This window comes from Schistocerca cancellata, chromosome 3 (genome assembly GCF_023864275.1).
Source record: "Schistocerca cancellata isolate TAMUIC-IGC-003103 chromosome 3, iqSchCanc2.1, whole genome shotgun sequence".
Classification (NCBI taxonomy): Eukaryota; Metazoa; Arthropoda; class Insecta; order Orthoptera; family Acrididae; genus Schistocerca; species Schistocerca cancellata.
Genome location: NC_064628.1, coordinates 286,750,489 through 286,770,159, shown reverse-complemented (window position 1 = coordinate 286,770,159; position 19,671 = coordinate 286,750,489).

Below are 19,671 nucleotides of genomic sequence, written 5' to 3'. Positions count from 1 at the left end.
TAATTTTTGTGCAAATTGCGTCACTAGATTTACCTTATTAAATAAAACGATCGCAAAACAAACGGTAAGTGATTTTGTAATGCATTTAGTGACCTATTCAGTGAATGTATCGTTTTTGCTAGAAATTTCGTGTAAATTGTTTATATGTGTGTTAAATGAAAAATGGCATGGTTGGGCAAATCCGAGCGCTAAATGGTGGGGTAAATCCGACCGCATATTTATCGTTTATGTGTATACAGTTATTTATTTATGGAAACAATGTTAATTTTTGTTTATTTTTAGGAAAATGATACGAAATTACAAACGAAAAACGACAAAACGCAATCAAAACGATATTCGCCGAGCAGTTGCTGCAATGCAAATGGGAATGTCTTTACGAGCTGTCGCTCGTGATTTTATCGTTCCGAGATCGACAATGCTGTTTCACGCCGTGTAATGAAATCATCTTTTTTCACTTAAAATTTACATTCATTTAACTTGCAGTACATTTAGTATTCTAAACATTGTTATTTTTTGAACAAATTTTGTCCATTAATGTAAAAACATAATTGCTTATAATTATTTCCCAAAAAAAACTACATTTAGAACTATTTCTGTGCAAAATCAGCCAAACAAATAGGGGGTCGGATTTACCCCACCATTTTTGCAAATGGCAAAAATGTAAATTTCTTAGAATACGGATATCTCAAAAACTATTGATAGTATAACAAAAATATGTTGCTGCTTTATATTACCTATAATTTAACGTATATAACGTTAAGATCCGACCTCAGATAAGTGTTTTATAGCCACAAGAAATTACTAGGTCTGATTTACCCCATCTTACCCTATATATATATGTTTAAGGATGCACCACAGTGAGGTCATTTATCTTTACATTTATTATTGTTATAGTTGTACAATCAGCCAAGATGCTCGCTTATTTACTCTTATTATTCTGATACAAATTTCATGTAAAAAGTTAATGTTAATTATGAAAGAACATATTCCTCAATCTCTGTAATTTAGTTATTAAATATCTGTTGGCACCTTTATGCCTATGAAAAAATACACATAACAGTAGAATTACGACCATCACCAGATCCCAATGTTAATAATTGCAAATATTACTTGTTAAACTACTGGCCAGTAGGATGTTTATGCTAGTCGAACTACAACTCTATTCAAAGAGCTACACTGACGTTGGGTGTCACAAGATCGTCGAATCTCATGGCTCTTGGTTTCGTCGTGGATGTTGTCGTGAATATCTGTGAACAAGAAAGTGCACGTCTGCACAAACATACACAAATGAATGATTAGGCAGGCCTCTTCTTCATTTCATGCTTTGACCTGCTTCCTGCGGCCGATCATAGACTACATAGCAAGTTTAGTAGAAAATTACTGATACTTTCTTTAATCATACTGTCACGTACCTTCTTTCATATTTTTACTCGGTATTACCTTCTCTGTCGGTGTCCTTTTTCTGGAGCTGCTGCTATTACCTTTATCTGTCGTTAACTCTTCATTTTATATTAATGAAGTTACATTTACTAGTGGTACCTGCAAATGTAAAGATTTTAGTACATTATATAAACTCAGTGCTCATCAACACGACTGCCATGCTCTTATGTACTACCCACGATGTCATGTGCTTTGAACATATAGCATTTCTTACTTCCCTTTATTAATTTTTATGCGTCTGTATCCCCTTATTACATTTCCATTTCATGTCGCTATAACACTCAAACAAATACGGTATTTCGCAGAACTGGCCACCATGTACACAATTATTCCATCTCTCTGAACAGCATTAATACAACACTTCCATATACAAATAATGGTGCGCTCTCTCGTAGCCACATGGAGCAGGCCACCGAGTATCTGAATGTAGACAAATCATACTTGGACGACACACCTGCGTGTCATCGCAAACCACTACTAGCGAATCACTCATTTGTGTTCCCATTACTAAACATGGGAAATAGATACTCATTTCATTAAGTAGTTCTAATTTTTTTCAAAATGCACACATTCTCTGTTAATACGTTCCACATCAATTGGGTAAGAAGCTTACCTATTCACACATCTTTACAACATTTCGTTTATTTATTTATTTTTGCAGTACCACATGTTTCTCCTTTTTACTTTATTCCTTCATGGACAGATAGCACATCTTAACCTTCAAACACGTTTTAAATTGTAAGTTCAGCTTGCTGTGCTCATAGTTACAGCCTACACAAAGAAACATACCCTAATTTTCTCACCCTCGACATCATGTCCTTTTTATGCACTGTACTACCTCTTAACAAGATAATAGCACAGAAAATATTGATAAATCTGCATATCCCTTCTGTGCAATAACTTAACTTAATTGCTAGCTATACACAGTATACTTTACTTTCGCCATACAAGCTCACTTTAATTCTTCCTACTTATACTGTAAATGGCTAGAGATGGCTCACATGAGTCCCAAAGATTTTCCTGACATCACAGTCTCAATTTCAACTGCATTTGCATCCGAAAAATGTCTTCACATCTGGAATGGGCTCGGCATATACAATACTTTTGAGATGGCTCCTTAACCAGAAACCGCAGGGGATGAGATCCGGTGCACGAGTAGGCCATGTAAATGGACCTCTTCGTCCCATCCATCGACCAGGGAACACACAATTGAGATGCCTCCGGACGTTAACGGCGAAGTGGACTGGAGCTCCATCATGTAGCAGCCACATAAACCTTCGAATCATCAATGGCACTTCTTCTAGCAGGGGAGGCAAAGTCACCCGCCAGAAACGACAGTAGTTCCGGCCTATTAGGCGACGTGGAAAGAAGATTGGTCCCAAAATACGGTCGCCAGTTATCTCGGCCCACAATTTCCGGCTGCACCGATAACAATGATTCGTTGTCATAATACCACGGGTGTTCTGCATATTATCCCACAGACGAATGTTACGAAAGTTGAAGATACCACTCCGCGTAAAGATGGCGTCATCTGTGAATGACACAAATCCCGGAATCGTGGCTGCTTGGTGAAGAAACCATTGAGAAAACTGCTCCTGATGTGGAACGTCTGTGTCAATTAAGCCCTGCACACGGTGTAAGTGATACGGGTAGTAGAAGTTGTCATGGAGAAAGTTCCACACAGTCGTGTGGCTTACTCCGTGCTTGCGGGCCAACTGTCTGGTACTGACCAACACCGACTCAAAGGAAGGCCTCGGCGCTTGTTGGTGACGTCACGTCAGCTAGGCACGGCGAACACCAGGTCTGTTACAGGCAGAAACGCCTGGGCCTGCTTATCACTATGAATCTCTTATTTCTGGACAAAATGTTTGGTATTGTTTTGGATTCTGCAGTTTTATTTGGATGAAAGATTTCCCTACTATCGTAAAGCTACAAATGAAGCTCATAGTTCTGTATTACTGAAAACTGTCGAAACAAACGTAGATCAATGTGAGAAGATGCTTTGCCCCATTGCAAGCCTCGGAAATTTTACATTCAAGTAACTATATTTACTTGATCCTTTTGTCATCGAAACTTACCCCAACCCCCTTACAATGAACTTGTTTCTTTTATTTATTTATTTATTTATTTATTTATTTTCGTTTGACATCTTCACTGGAAATGTGAACTAATTTACATGTGTAAACGTCCAACTGTTGCCAGTCATTAGATTACAGTCGTTTTCAACGAAAGGATTTCTAAACAGGAAGCAAAATAGCTTCATACATCGAAAATACTGCTGAGCTTAAACTTTTTTAAACACGCACATTAGAAAAGATAAATATTCCCCTCTTGCAACTGAAAGGATAAACTTTATAACATAAAAAAAACTTATTTTATAAAATAAGTATCTCTCTTTTGCCTCTTCTTCTGTCCCCCAACCCCTCCCCCAATGTGTACAATCGCAAGATATTTCATTAACATTCAGTGCTCCTCATCCCATAGTCAACCAATATACCTAAAGATGAGCACCAATACGTTCACAGTTTCTTGTAAAAGCAACCCAGTACAAACGTAATTTCCTCAAATTTACAAATAAGGTAAAGAAGCACGAATTCTGTTGCTGCTGGATCATGAAGTTGTTTTTGTATGTCAATCCTTAAAACAGTTGGAAATTTAAGTTCAGGAGTACACTATTTGTTAAGAAGTGTAATGAATTGCACAATTAATTGATTGCAGAAGTCTCTCAGAACAATGTGTGTTGGTCAACTATCGCCAATAGTTTCACATTTTCCTGTGTCAAAGAGGGAGACACCACCATTATGAGTATGCCTGCAAGAGACCTGGCGTTCGCCGTGTTTAGCTGACGTTGACGTCACGAACAAGCGCCGAGGCCTTCCTTTGAGTCGGTGTTGTACTGACACGGCAGTCGCCTTTCTTTAAAGAAATTATGAGAGGCACCCACATGCCTTGCTCATACTGTGGCATCAAGCAGTCAGGCCTGCAAGATGAGTGGTCTGCCAAGCGAGTGGATTCATTTTTTATTTATCAAGTAGCATGAGCTCTAGTACTCACAATTAAGTTACAAATTATTCTCCTGTTTGAATATTAACCAACGGAAACGGATAACGCACATCTGACTATTAAAAATTTAAATAACTCTGTTCACAACGCACTAGCAATACCACATTTTCTTTCATATTCAACGGCTTTGATCAACACGTGGCCATCGCACTGAATATGAATGGCGCACACATTATAATTTCTGGGTATCATGACAACATACTATTCGAAGGAAAAGGCCACCAATCTTTTTCTTTTCACTATCTTATTTATTCCGATAAATTATATAACCTAAACACACAAATTCTATAACCTACAACAATAACATATGAGAAATTCCGCCCAGTGGGCATTGCTTTACAGTGGTGATTCTCTATCTTATGGTCTCGCAATTATTTAACGCTACAGTGCACTTTCTGGATAGGATGGTGGATCTTTTGCTATATCTCACACTTCGACTCTCACACAAATCATCACGAAACTTTCCTCCAGACCGAGTGGTACAAAAAGGAACATGCATAGCCCACTGCCTCTGAAACTATCTTGTTACTCTCCCATGCCAACCACACATACTTAAATTTCATGAAATACATCACACTGGCAACATACAATACAAAGAATAGTCACAACGTTATAATCACATCAGTTTCAGCTTTCCCACTTCAATTAGTATTTATCCCAGTTTCACACGACACTGCCCCACTTCGTAACTTTTCTTTGCTACTATGAACTCTGGAGGATATATGCACTTCTTCCTGTGCAATGCAAGCCAAGTGGCGTTGCTGGATAGACGGCTGACTCACCTTGCTTCTCTCTCAGAGTATTATAAAATGGCTCAAATGGCTCTGAGCACTATGGGACTTAACATCTATGGTCATCAGTCCCCTAGAACTTAGAACTACTTAAACCTAACTAACCTAAGGACATCACACAACACCCAGCTATCACGAGGCAGAGAAAATCCCTGACCCCGCCGGGAATCGAATCCGGGAACCCAGGCGCGGGAAGCGAGAACGTTACCGCAGAGTATTATAGTTTGAATCAAGCGTCACACGGAAACATAACGCGCAAAGTAATATTAAGAACGTATTTATCACACACGCGAGTCCTCAACTGATACCATGGACGAGTACTTCTCTTTATCCTTTGTCTCATACACAGATTGAGACTCACACAGTACTCACCACGTTGAAGTACTCCTCTCTAATTTAAGTCCTGCACACGCCATTTCTTAAATATTTCCAACTTATAGTTCACACGTTAGTAATTCAGCTTAACTTAAGCACTCGGAAGTATTTCAACTTACTGCTACACGTGGTTTCATTGTGACCGTCGGTCACATCTGAAGATTACTATGATCCCCTTAATATTACCTGCCTGACATTTAATTCTCCCCACAAAAGTTCCTGAAATAGAGAAACTACTCTTAAGTATTTCACATGCATACCATGTCTCCACTCTTTTGTCTTTACGGAGCACACCTAAGACAGCTCTTACCAACACAAGATCCAGCGCCAGAGTGCTGAAACATGGCCGTTCTTCAGGTCATCTCGCACCTCCGTCAAGGTGGGGGAGCATCTTGCTACCATATTGGTCAGCCGCATTTCAGGCGCTCAGAGCTCAGGTAAATTTCATCTCTTTGGTTCCACCAAAGGTGACCAAAGGACCGTCTCAAAGATGATCATATATTGCACATTCACTATCTGTGGTTAGCAGACGACCATACATTCATTCATTTCGCAGATCTCACCAAGTTGGATGTAGAGATTTATTTTGTGAGAGTGCACATGTGATCAAATAAATAAATAAATTGTCATTCTTTCCTACACTGGTATCCGGCTTCGATGTATTAAGTGAAATTGAGTTATTATTACAAAAAATATGTTATGACAGGAATAACGAAGAATGTTGTACCTATTTTCAATGTCGGGCGGTACTGTACCCTTTCAGTGTTAATCACATTTTCCTCCAAGTATGGTGTAGGAACATTTCGGGTAAGTCCTTCGTGATTTCCCGCTTCCTGAAACGACCCTGTCTCAAACAAACGGCGAAACACTGTTGCAAACATTGAATGCTGTGTTTTTTGTTGGCGAGGATAGGTCTCCTGATGCAACCTTGCTGTCGGCCGCCGGTTGCCATTTGCCTTTCCGTAAGTAACCACCAAACATTGTGCACAGCGCTGTATCACATCCACTACAAGGTGAGTCAACAAGAGAAGTGAATCACAAACAACATTACCAATAACTATGGCCTGAGAGGACGTTAGGGCATGAAGTAGGAGGAAATCAAGCATACTGTAGCTGTGACTGCAAGGTACAGCCACGTCGGGGGAAGCGGAAAACAGTCCAGTCATCGTTGCATCGCGTAAAATTAGCGATTTATCTGAAGCAGGAAAGTGCATGGTTCCACACCTCTGTCGGTACATTCCAGAACCTCACTGACTCTGTTCCTTCACATCCGCACTGCAAAACGTATTTATACAGCATGTTGACAGGTGGTCACATTAATATGATTGGACATCGCGTAATTTGCGTATATAATTGAAAATGTGCTGTGCTTGTTAATGGAAAATTTGTGGTAAGGACTATGGGACCAAACTAATGAGGTCATTGGCCCCTATGCATACGCACTTATCTAACTTATGCTAAGGACAACACACACACCCATGCCCGAGGGAGGACTCGAACCTCCGACGGGGGGTTTGTTAATGGAGCTGTGGTTTCTGAGCTTTCGTTTTCGAATCTGGCGCTATACTTCGTGGCACTATTCTTGTAAAGCGCACTCAAAATTCAGTTTTATTGCATTTGGATAGTTATGAAAACAGAATTTCTTTTGTCACCAGGATTCGAAGTGGGGACTTCTGTCACGTGCTACGCCGCACAGCCTTATTTGTATGTCTAAAACTCGCTTATCAAGCAGAATCAAGAATCTTTTGTAGGGCTGTATTCTGTACGAAACGCGTAGTTAATTACTTCCCAGTAAACACAATATGTGGCAACTAACTCTGATACGAATTAGTACTCTAGAACCAATAAAAAAAAAGCAAAGAGGTAACAAAAGCCACCTTGCCGAAACTGAACAGTGCCACACAGCAGTCTGTAGTAGAAAACGTAACTGCCAGACTAAAAATAAACCACTTTCTCCTGGGAAGTTTCCAAAGTCATAACTCTGCATACTTGCCGCTTACCATTTGTCTAATGGCTCGTGGTGACGCATTAAAATAACAAACCTGGTTGTAAACGAGCTATTTATACTCGCGAGTTGCGGTATTTATACAGCGCCATTACAAACTGTGTTCGAATTTCATTGAAAATCCTTTCTCTCATGTGGCTCGCGCATCAGCTACTTTGTTTTACAATGTATGCATTTACCTTTGGCTCTGTTGCTGTTTGATCGTTCGCCGCTAGAATCAACAAAAGATACAGAGGAAAGGGCAGATGAGAAGTGACTGACCTTTACAGAAGAGTATCGTCTTCTTTTGGCACTCTACTAATGAAAGAATACTGCTACAGGCGGATACCGCTACTCTATGGGCAGGGCAGAGAATGTGAAAGCTTCAAAGAGACATTCTACTCCGATACCCTAATATATCCAGATACGTTATTTTAGAGTACCTCCAGCATTTGAAACTTCCTAGCAGATTAAATCTCTGCGTCGGACCAGCACGAAACCAGAACCAGCCCTTTAATCATGGACAGTAGTGTTGTTACAGAAGTAAATAAATAACTAAATAAGAAGTAATATACAGAATGGATAACACAGTCGGTAAGAGCATTGCCAACGACAGGCGGGGTTCCTGCTTAAAGGTCTGATCGGGTATACCTTTTTAATCTGTCAGGAAGCACCATAAAAGTGCACACTCCGCTGCAGAGTGAAATATGCATTGCGACAAGTAATTATTGACAATAGGGTTATATGACCAACAATGTCGTTCCTAGTCTGTAAGAAATATTTTAAAAAATAACTTCTATAAAACGTTACAAGCGGGTCATCTTCTTCTTCTTCGTCATCATATTCTCCTCCTCCTCCTCAATCCGGAGTATGGTGGGATCGTTCACGTTTTAGTCCCGTCATATATGAGTGTGTGCTGAAAATTAATGCCTCGGAACTTTTCACGTGAAAACCCTTAAAGCATTTTAAACAAAACAGGCATTGTTAACATTTAATTCTTTTAGTCTTCATGTCTGCATGTTTGTAGCCCCCTGACGCTAGAGGACCTCAAACTGTGGCGTATAAAATGGCGGTGTGTAATGTTTCTATGTTGCTACGCAGGAAACAGCTTGCTGTAATCGAGTTTCGAATTCGAAGAGTTCGTCTACACATGGAGTAGCCTCTAGTTCAGCAAGGCAATGCCAGATCAAACACGAACGCTGCGACATCTGCGGCAATCCGACATCTTGGGATCACTGTCATCGAGCATCCTCCATGCAGTCCCGACTTGGCCTCATCCGTTTTTCATCCGTTTCAAAAACGTAAAGAACACCTTCGACGTCCCCTTTTGATAGTGATAAAGCAGTGTTGCGGCTCCGTCAACGACGCCAAACATTCTACAGTGATGAATCAACAAACTGGTCTCTCGGTGGGAAAAATGTGTTTGTCGCTAGGGTGACTGAGTTGAAAAAAAAATATAGACATGAGAAATAAAGATGTAGAATGTAAATAACGTTTGTCTTATTTACTATGCTTGAAGAGTTTTCACATAAAAAATTCGTAGGCTTTATTTTTAAGCACACACACGTGTATATGCAACGGAATTTATGCACCTTCTAGCAGCAGTTTGTCGTAGCTCGCTGGAGCAACGAAGCTTTCCAGGTAAGTGTGTAAACGTGCAAATAACTGCTGTTTTCAAGAAGGGTTCGTCGAACAGGTTAGTACAGCTGCAGACCTACGAGTGACCTTCTTAAAGTAAGTTACACGTTATTATGACAGGCCAAGTAACTTTTATTCTATGCTGCCCTACACTTCAAAGTGACACATGACACTATTTTTTAGCAAAGTCACCAAGTCTCTGTAAACAACAGTTGGAACGTTGTACCAATCGTTCAGTTCTTCGACCAAGGAAATCCGTTCTATGTCCGCAGAGCCATTACACAACCGATGTGCGAACGTCCTTATCGTTGGGAAGTCTGCGATTGCTGTGAATCACTCATAATTCTTCGAATACGATGGACACTGTCGTCTGTGGTCGACGTCGATGACCCCCTCCTCCCGATCAGCATCACCCACCTCTTTATAGATTTAGTTAAATTTTTAGCACCATTTCACTACGATTTGACACAACATTGCATGCCGTATGTGGGTCGCCAGAGTTTCACGGTCAATATGTATGGATATTACGCGTTTTGCCCGCAATAATCGTACTATCACGTGTTCTTGAACTTTTCACTACGTTTCCAGTTGCCGTATCGTTTCATTCGCACACTGTGATTTACCTCTTAGCCGTTCCGCAATAGAATTGTGTCTGTGGGAAACCCTGAACACATACTCCGTCGTGACAATGCGTTAGCCTTGTTGCGCAGTGGTCCTAGCGTGAGACGACGTGTGTAACTTTTTTCTGAGGTTGCCTCGTATATCGCTGACGCCAATCTGTTGTGGTACGTGTTTAACGCACACATATTATGACGTTTTCGGAGGACGTAAATCTCTATAGGAATCAACAGGGATTTCGCAATAAGAGATCTTGTGAAACTGTGCTCGCTCGGTCCGTTCATGTGATGCAGAACGCAGTATATATCGGCACCCTGGTTGCTTTCGAGATCTTTGACGTATGATATATTTCACGTTGTCGTCGGTAAACGAAAAAAAAAAATGAAATAAACGTGTGGCATTGTTGGCCAGAAGGCTCCACCGGGGAAGTTCGGCCGCCGAGTGCAAGTCTTATTTCAGTCGACGCCGCACTGAGTGACTTGCGTGCTGGTGATGAGGACGAAATGATGATGACGACAACACAACACCCCGTCCACGAGCGGAGGAAATCTCGAACCCGGCCGGGAATCGAACCTGGACCCACTGCATGGGAGGCAAGTACGCAACCACTCTTTTTTTTTTGTTTCATTTTGTTCGATATATTTCGTTGCGTTTGGTCTGGGTGGACGTCACAAGACATCTGTTCAAGCTGGTCATTACATGAACCACTGTATTGTGGAGCCTATTTAAAAATCCCCTGGAAAATTGTGTTACCAGTATAAAAACTATACGTAATGCCCTAGATTAGAATCTGTCTACGTCAAAAATGTTCTGTCACTCCCGCCCCTTAAGAAAAAAAACGACTGAATTGAAACTGTCACTTTCTTGGAATAATTATTTCTTTTGCTTCACACAAACGTTTAAAAACTGCAAAAGAAATTACGACCCCACGGATCATCGGACCAGCATGAAGACTCGGTCTGTCGTTATTAACGAGGAGAAATAATAAGGCTCTGGTAGATGACTCCTTGAGCCGTTGCGGATAATGATTCTGCGTAGAGAAATCTGAAACGGCAAAAAAGTCTAGCGAAGTGCACGAAGACGTGCAGTGGATCGACGCTTGGTACAGTGCACGCCAACAGACTCTCAGCATAAATTATTGCGTATAAACATGCGGAAGGACCAACTATTTGTCGAGTGCATTATTGGCGATCATTCACGGAAAACGTGAGGGACTGTAATGTCCACTAACTGATGTACAGTACCCGGACACCTATTAGTAGACATCAGTGTGTGGTATGTCCACACTTCGCCTTTCTGGCGGTTTCAACTCTGCTTGGGACACTTTCAGTGGAGTTTCTGAATGTCTGTGGAGGAGTGGCAGCACATTTCTTCTCAGGAGCTGAAACCAGAGAAGGTATTAATGTTGGACGCTACGGTCTGGAGCGAATTCAGCGCTCTTACTCCTCAGAGGCGTTCCAGCCCGTTGCGGGAATGTTTATCGTCCACAAACCGTTTCGTCTGAGATGCTGTTTTCCGACAGGATGCACTGTCATGCTGACACAAACAGTCATTGTCTCGGAATTGTTCCTCTACTGTACGCAATACTGTAAAATGTGTTCATATCCTTCCACGTTCAGCATTTTCTTCAGCATATTGAGAGGAACACGCCCTGCCCACGAAAACCACACTCTTGCCTCAACACCACCTACTCTGTGCTTAACTGTTGGCAAGTATCGTTCTCCAGGCTTTCACCAAACCCAAGCTCTTCCGCCAGACTGCCATAAGGTACAGCATGATTCAGTACTCCACTGGTTTCCAGGCGTCCACTGTCCAGTGGCGTTGCTCTTTATGCGACCCCAAGCGTCGTTTACCATCGACTACAGGAACTTGTGGCCTACCAGGAGCTGCTTGACCACTGTACACCGTTCTTTTCAGCTTCCTACCCACAATCATTACGGGACTGCTGGTGGCACTTTAGAACTCACCAGTGACTCCTCTCGCTGATTTCAAGCGGCCGTTTACTACCGCGCTCCGCAATTTTCGACGATCTCTGTCTGTCAGTACGTGAGGTCTGCCTGGTTTTGGCTTAGCTGTGGTTGTTCCATTGCGTTTCCACTTCACAATCCCGTCACCAACGGTCAGTCTGGGCAGCTTTAGAAGGGTTGACGTATTCTGGTGGATTTCTTAGACAGGTTCCATCCAATGACTAGCCCACGTTCCAAGTCACAACACTCTCCTGACCAGCCCGTTCTGCTGTTGATACTTCACTGCTCACAAGACTTTTTTTTCCATAATGGATGGGGCCCCCCCACGCCCACACCAACGTTGTGACCAAACCAAAAGTTCTTCTGTCACCTCCGTATAACATGTTAATTTTTGAATCAGGAGTCACAGGATGCGGGCTGTGATGTTATCCATGCGTCTGGGTAAGATTACTCATTTACATGGCCCATCAGGAGATAGAAAGTGGAGGAAAGCGATCGAAGGGTAGTGGTTGTAAGGGCAGAGGAAAAAAGTGCCAAGGCAAGCGCCAAGGGAAAAAAACCTCTGCGACAGTAGGACGGGTAGTAAGGGCAGTAGCAGCTTGCTAGCTGCGACAGTGCATGCAAGGTGTGGTTATGTTAGTTCGAGGTATCGTGCATCGTTACCTTTGTCGTTGCGGGTGCTCGTTGTAGCGCTTGCTGTAGTTGCTGCGTCCCTGTAACAGTTCAAGGTCATCATACATTAATGGGCGAACGGTTACAGATCGGCCCACAATGTAGGGGGTGTGTGTGGCTGGTTTGCGTGCTGTGTACAGTACGGCTTCCCTGCGGTTGCCTGTTTTTGGGCGGGTCGAGCACCTGGGGTTACCAGTAGTGGCTGTGTTGCAGGGGCTCGCCAGTACTGTCGTGTTAGCGCGCTATGGACCATAGATGTTTAGTTCCTTGCCAATAGTGTCTTTGGTCTATTATGTTTCCATCTGTGGTTGTGGTCGTAGTTACCCAGAGAAAGAATAAACGGGTTACGCGAGTGTCTCGTGTTATTGTACAGTCGTGTAGAGAGTTTTTGAAATACCTGCCAGATGGTATCTAGCCGATATTCTCGGTGAAGGTCCGCGGTGCGTGTGTAGCGCGGAGCGTTGCTTATGATTCTGAGTACTTTGCTCTGTATGAGCTGCAGACGGCGCAGGCGTGTGGGCGCAGCGTATCCCCAGACAGGGGCTGCGTACGTCATCAGGGGTCGAATAAGTGTCATGTACACGGATGGACCTAGACACCCTCCTATTCAGTGTGCTACGCCTGTTAAGCATAGGGTAAAATATTTGACCTTCTCGCGGAAACGTATTGGGCGTGCATGTAGTGTTATTGGGTTGCAGTGCTGATGTTTGCGCAGTAGTTTCGGTCTTCTAGTGAACAAAACGGCTTCGCACTTGTCGACGTTTACTCTAACACGCCATTTCACCAGCCAAGGCTCTGCCGCTCTGAGTGCAGTCTGTAGTAGTGAGTTAATGTTAGACGGCTTCCAGTCTTGCGCAAGGATGGCAGTGTCATCCGCGTAAATTGCCCTCGTCATGTTGTGTGTAGCTGGAAGGTCAACACAGAGCTCCGCACCTCCTTTTATATTGACAGGTCCGTCTCTCGTGACATCTAGTGGTTGATTCCGCATTACGTACGGGTGTCCAGATGCTTCTGGTCAGACAGTATACACACGAGAATGAGTTTGAAGCGACTTTAAAGTGTAATTCCTGTATCTACATCTACATGATAACTCGGCAATTCACACATAAGTGCCTGGCAGATGGTTCTTCGAACCACTTTCACACTATTTCTCTGCCGTTCTGCTCTCTAAATCAGCTTGCGAAAACCTAACATTTAAATCTTTCAGTTCGAACTCCCATTTCTCTTATTTCATTACATTGGACTGGCATTCGGGAGGACGACTGTTTAAGCCCGACTCCGGTCATCCAGGTTTAGGTTTTTCGTGGTTTCCCTAAATCGTGTAAGACAAATGCCAGCATGGTTTCTTCGAAAGGGCACTGTCGCTTTCCCTCTCCATCCTTCCCTAATCCGAGCTTGTGCTCCGTCGCTAATGACCTCGTTACCGACCGGACGTTAAACACTAATTTCCTCGTCCTTCTCTTATTTCATTAAAATGACCATTTCTCCCTACATAGGGGGGTTGTCAACAAAACATTTTCGCATTCGGACGAGAGCGTTGCAGACTGAAATTTCGTGAAAAGATCTCTCCGCAACAAACAATCGTTTTCTTCAATCATTGTCACGCGAACTAGCGTATCATTTCCGTGACAATCTCTCCCCTATTTCGCTATAATACAAAACGAGCGGCCCTTCTTTGAACTTTTTCGATCTCTTCCGTCAATCCAGTCCGTATAGATCCCACGCTACAAGTCTATACTCAAGCAGAGGACGACAAGCGTGATGTAAGTAGTCTCTTTAGCAGACCTGTCGCGTCTTCTACACTATGTGATCAAAACTATCCGGACACCTGACTGAAAATGACTCAAGTTCGTGGCGCCCTCCATCGGTGATGCTGGAATTTAGTATGGTGTTGGCCCACCCTTAGCCTTCATGACAGCTTCCGCTCTCGCAGGCATACGTTCAGTCTGGTGCTGGAAGGTTTCTTGGGGGATGGCAGTCTATTCTTCACGGAGTGCTGCACTGAAGAAAGGTATCGATGTCGGTCGGCGACGCCTGGCACAAAGTCTGTGTTCCAAAACATCCCAAAGGTGTTCTATAGGATTCAGGTCAGGACTCTGTGCAGGCCAGTTCAATACAGGGATGGCATTGTCGTGTAACCACTTCGCCACAGGCCGTGCGTTTAACAGGTGCTCGATCGTGTTGAAAGAAAAAAAAAAAGTTCAAATGTGTGTGAAATCTTATGGGACTTAACTGCTAAAGTCATCAGTTCCTAAGCTTACACACTACTTAACCTAAATCATCCTAAGGACAAACACACACACCCATGCCCGAGGGAGTACTCGAACCTCCGCCGGGATCAGCCGCACAGTCCGTTACTGCAGCGCCTGAAACCGCTCGGCTAAGCCCGCGAGGCCGTGTTGAAAGATGCAATCGCTATCCCCGAATTGCTCTTCAACAGTGGGAAGCAAGAAGGTGCTTAAAACATCAATGTAGGCATGTGCAGTGATAGTGCCACGCAAAAGAAGAAGGGGTGCAAGCCCCCTCCATGAAAAACACGACCACAACAAACACCACTGCCTCAGAATTTTTCTGTTGGCACTACACACGCTGGCAAATGACGTTCACCGGACATTTGCCATACCCACCATACCCTGCCATCGGATCGCCACGTTGTGTACGGTGATTCGTCACGCTACACAACGTTTTTCCACTGTTCAACCGTCCAATGTTTACGCTCCTTACACCAAGCCAGGCGTCGTTTGGAATTTACCGGCGTGATGTGTGGCTTATGAGCAGCCGCTCGACCATGAAATCCAAGTTTTCTCACCTCCAGCCTAGCTGTCCTAGTACTTGCAGTGGATCCTGATGCAGTTTGGGATTCCTTTGTGATGGTCTGGATAAATGTATGCTATTACACATTATGACCCTATTCAACTGTCGGCTCTCAGTCAACATACGAGGTCGGCCTTTACGCTTTTGTGCTATACGTCTCTTTTCACGTTTCTACTTCACTATCACATCGCAAACAGTGGAACTAGGGATGTTCAGGAGTATAGAAATCTCCCGTACATACGTATGACAAGTTGACACCCAGTCACCTGACCACGTTCGTAGTCCTTGAGTTCCGCGCATCGCCCCATTCTGCTCTCTCACGAAGTCTAATGACTATTGAGGTCGCTGATATGGAGTGCCTGGCAGTAGGTGGCAGCACACTGCACCTAATATGAAAAACGTATGTTTTTGGGGGTCTTCGAATACTTTTGATCACATAGTGTAAGTGTTCTGGCAATAAAACGTAAGCTTTGGTTTGCCTTCCACATAACATTATCTTCGTGATCATTCCAATTTAAGTTGTGTGTAATTGCGAGTCCTAGGTAATTACTTGAATTGTCAGCCTTTACAATCGTCTGAGTTATTTTGTACACGAAATTTAACGCATTCCTTTCAGTATTTATGCGGATCATGTTGCACATTTGTTACTGTTTTGTTGTAGGATAAACGAATGCCAGTCAAATTCTTTGAAAGAATGAGAAGGAAATGTAATTAATCCTAGACAGAGATCCCCTACCAACCCCGTGTTCGATGTATTTTTGATTACTGTTAGTCTGCCTAGGATATTAACTAGATAGGCAAATACAGAGACCGTTTCACAAGAGCCCGTTTAGCAAACGCGAGAGCATTACGGAAATGCTAATCAAATAACATTGCTAGACGCTACAAGAGAAGCGTTGTGCACCAAACAGAAGTTTAGTGTTGAAATTCCGAGAGCATGCGTTCGAAAAAGAGTCAGTATACAGGGTGGTCCATTGATAGTGACCGGGCCTAATATCTCACGAAATAAGCATCAAACGAAAAAACTACAAGGAACGAAACTCGGCTAGCATGAACGGGGAAACCAGATGGCGCTATGGTTGGCCCACTAGATGGCGCTGCTATAGGTCAACTGCGTTTTTTTTAAATAGAAACGCCCATTTTTATTACATATTCGTGTAGTACGTAAAGAAATATGAATGTTTTAGTTGGACCACTTTTTTCGCTTTGTGGTAGATGGCGCTGTAATAGTCACAAACGCATAAGTACGTGGTATCACGTAACATTCCGCCAGTGCGGACGGTATTTGCTTCGTGATACATTACCCGTGTTAAAATGGACCGTTTACCAATTGCGGAAAAGGTCGATATCGTGTTGATGTATGGCTATTGTGATCAAAATGCCCAACTGGCGTGTGCTATGTATGCTGCTCGGTATCCTGGAAGGCATCATCCAAGTGTCCGGACCGTTCGCCGGATATTTACATTATTTAAGGAAACAGGAAGAGTACAGCCACATGTGAAACTTCAACCACGACCTGCAACAAATGATGATGCCCAAGTAGGTGGTTTATCTGCTGTCGCGGCTAATCCGCACATCGGTAGCAGACAAAATGCGCGAGAATTGGGAATCTCAAAAACGTCGGTGTTGAGAATGCTTCATCAACATCGACTGTACCCGTACCATATTTCTATGCACCAGGAACTGCATGGCGACGACTTTGAACGTCGTGTATAGTTCTGCCACTGGGCACAAGAGAAATTACGGGACGATGACAGACTTTTTGCACGCGTTCTATTTAGCGACGAAGCGTCATTCACCAACAGCGGTAACGTAAACCAGCATAATATGCACTATTAGGCAACGGAAAATCCACGATGGCTGCGACAGGTGGAACATCAGCGACCTTGGCGGGTTAACGTATGGTGCGGCATTGTGGGAGGAAGGGTAATTGGCCCCCATTTTATCGATGGAAATCTAAATGGTGCAATGTATGCTGATTTCCTACGTAAAGTTCTACCGATGTTACTACAAGAGCCGCGCGGTATTAGCCGAGCGGTCTCAGGCGCTGCAGTCGTGGACTGTGCGGCTGGTCCCGGCGAAGGTTCGAGTCCTCCCTCGGGCATGGTTGTGTGTGTTTGTCCTTAAGGTAATTTAGGTTAAGTAGTGTGTAAGCTTAGGGACTGACGACCTTGGCAGTTAAGTCACGTAAGATATCACACACATTTGAACATTTTTTGCTACGAGATGTTTCACTGCATCACAGAATGGCGATGTACTTCCAACATGATGGATCTCCGGCACATAGCTCGCGTGCGGTTGAAGCGGTATTGAATAGCATATTTCATGACTGGTGGATTGGTCGTCGAAGCACCATACCAAGGCTCGCACGTTCACCGGATCTGACGTTCCCGGATTTCTTTCTGTGGGGAAAGTTGAAGGTTATTTGCTATAGTGATCCACCGACAACGCCTGACAACATGCGTCAGCGCATTGTCAGTGCATGTGCGAACATTACGGAAGGCGAACTACTCGCTACTAGGAGGAATGTCGTTACACATATTGCCAAATGCATTGAGGTTGACGGACATCATTTTGAGCATTTATTGCATTAATGTGGTATTTACAGGTAATCACGCTGTAACAGCATGCGTTCTCAGAAATGATAACTTCACAAAGGTACATATATCACATTGGAACAACCGAAATAAAATGTTCAAAGGTACCTACGTTCTGTATTTTAATTTAAAAAACCTACCTGTTACCAACTGTTCGTCTAAAATTGTGAGCCATATGGTTGTGGCTATTACAACGCCATCTATCACAAAGCGATAAAAATGGCCCACCTAAAACATTCATATTTCTTTACGTATTACACGAATATGTAATTAAAAATGGGGGTTCCTATTTAAAAAAAGAAACGCAGTTGATATCCGTTTGACCTACGGCAGCGCCATCTAGCGGGCGAACCATAGCGCCATTTATTTTCCCCCTTCAAGCTAGACAAGTTTCGTTCTTTGTAGTTTTTTCGTTTGACGCTTATTTCATGAGATATTTGGCCCTGTCACGATCAATGGACCACCCTGTAGATGATACTTCTTGCCACATATACCTCTCAAAATGACCACGACGCTAAAATAAGAGACAGTGCAGCTGACACGGAGGCTTCCCAACAATTGCAACATTCGCAAATGGATGAGGAACAGTGGGGATTGAAAGCAACCTCAACCACACACTGTAAGAAGGCTAGCGAAATGTAGCTGCATATGTGTCTTGATTCTCGTATTTTTTTGCCAGCGTCTAGCTAATCCACGAATCCGTCGCGTCCGTCTTTCCTGCTTTCTTTTCTTGATCGCTCCATGGATCACACTAATGAACTGGTGTGAGTGATGGAGCAGGAGTCTAGCCATGTTGTTACTCTTATCGGTGTTTCTTCTGAGCTGACTCTTCTCAGTACTTTTTCATCTGAGATTAGTCTGTCCATGGTCTTCAACATTCCAATCTAGTGCTACATATCGAGAACCTGAGGTCTTCTCGTTTCCGCCTTGCACAGTTTCTAAGTTTCTGACACACAAAAACACATATGACTTTCCTCTTGTCAGCGGTCCTGAGAGAAATTTTTTTTCAGTTTTAGGCCACTTTCTCTGAATATCGTAGAGGGAGTGGAAGATTTCTACCACCTTGGAAGCAAAATAATGCATAATGGACGAAGCAACATGAATAATCAGGAAGAAACAGAAAAGCACAGGCAAAGGGAATACTTCTCTCCAAAAGACGTCTAGTGCACATGGTTGTGTGGCGGCGGTGAAACATGAACGTGGCTAAAGCGGAGAAGAAGAGAATTAAGACATTTGAAATGTGGGGTTAGAAAAGGACAACGAAAATTAAAGCGACTAATGAGTACAGGCGAGGTTCTAATGGTTCAAATGACTGGGCACTATGGGACTTAACATCTGAGGTCATCAGTTCCCTATAACTTAGAACTACTTAAACCTAACTAACCTAAGGACATCACACACATCCATGACCGAGGCAGGATTCGAACCTGCGACCGTAGCGGTCACCGGTTCAAGACTGAAGTGTCCAGGCGAGGAAGGAAATATGTGGAAACATAACTAGAAGAAACGATAGGGTGATCAGACACATGATAAGACATGAGGGGATAACTTCCGTGATACTAGGATGAGCACACCAAAACCTCTAGTGGAAGGCAGAAACTGAAATATTTCCAACAAATAACGAAGACGCTGGGTGAAAGTGCTACTCCATGATTAAGAGACTGCTTAAGTAAAGTCGTGGCAGGCCGCTTCAAACCAGTCAGAAGACTGAT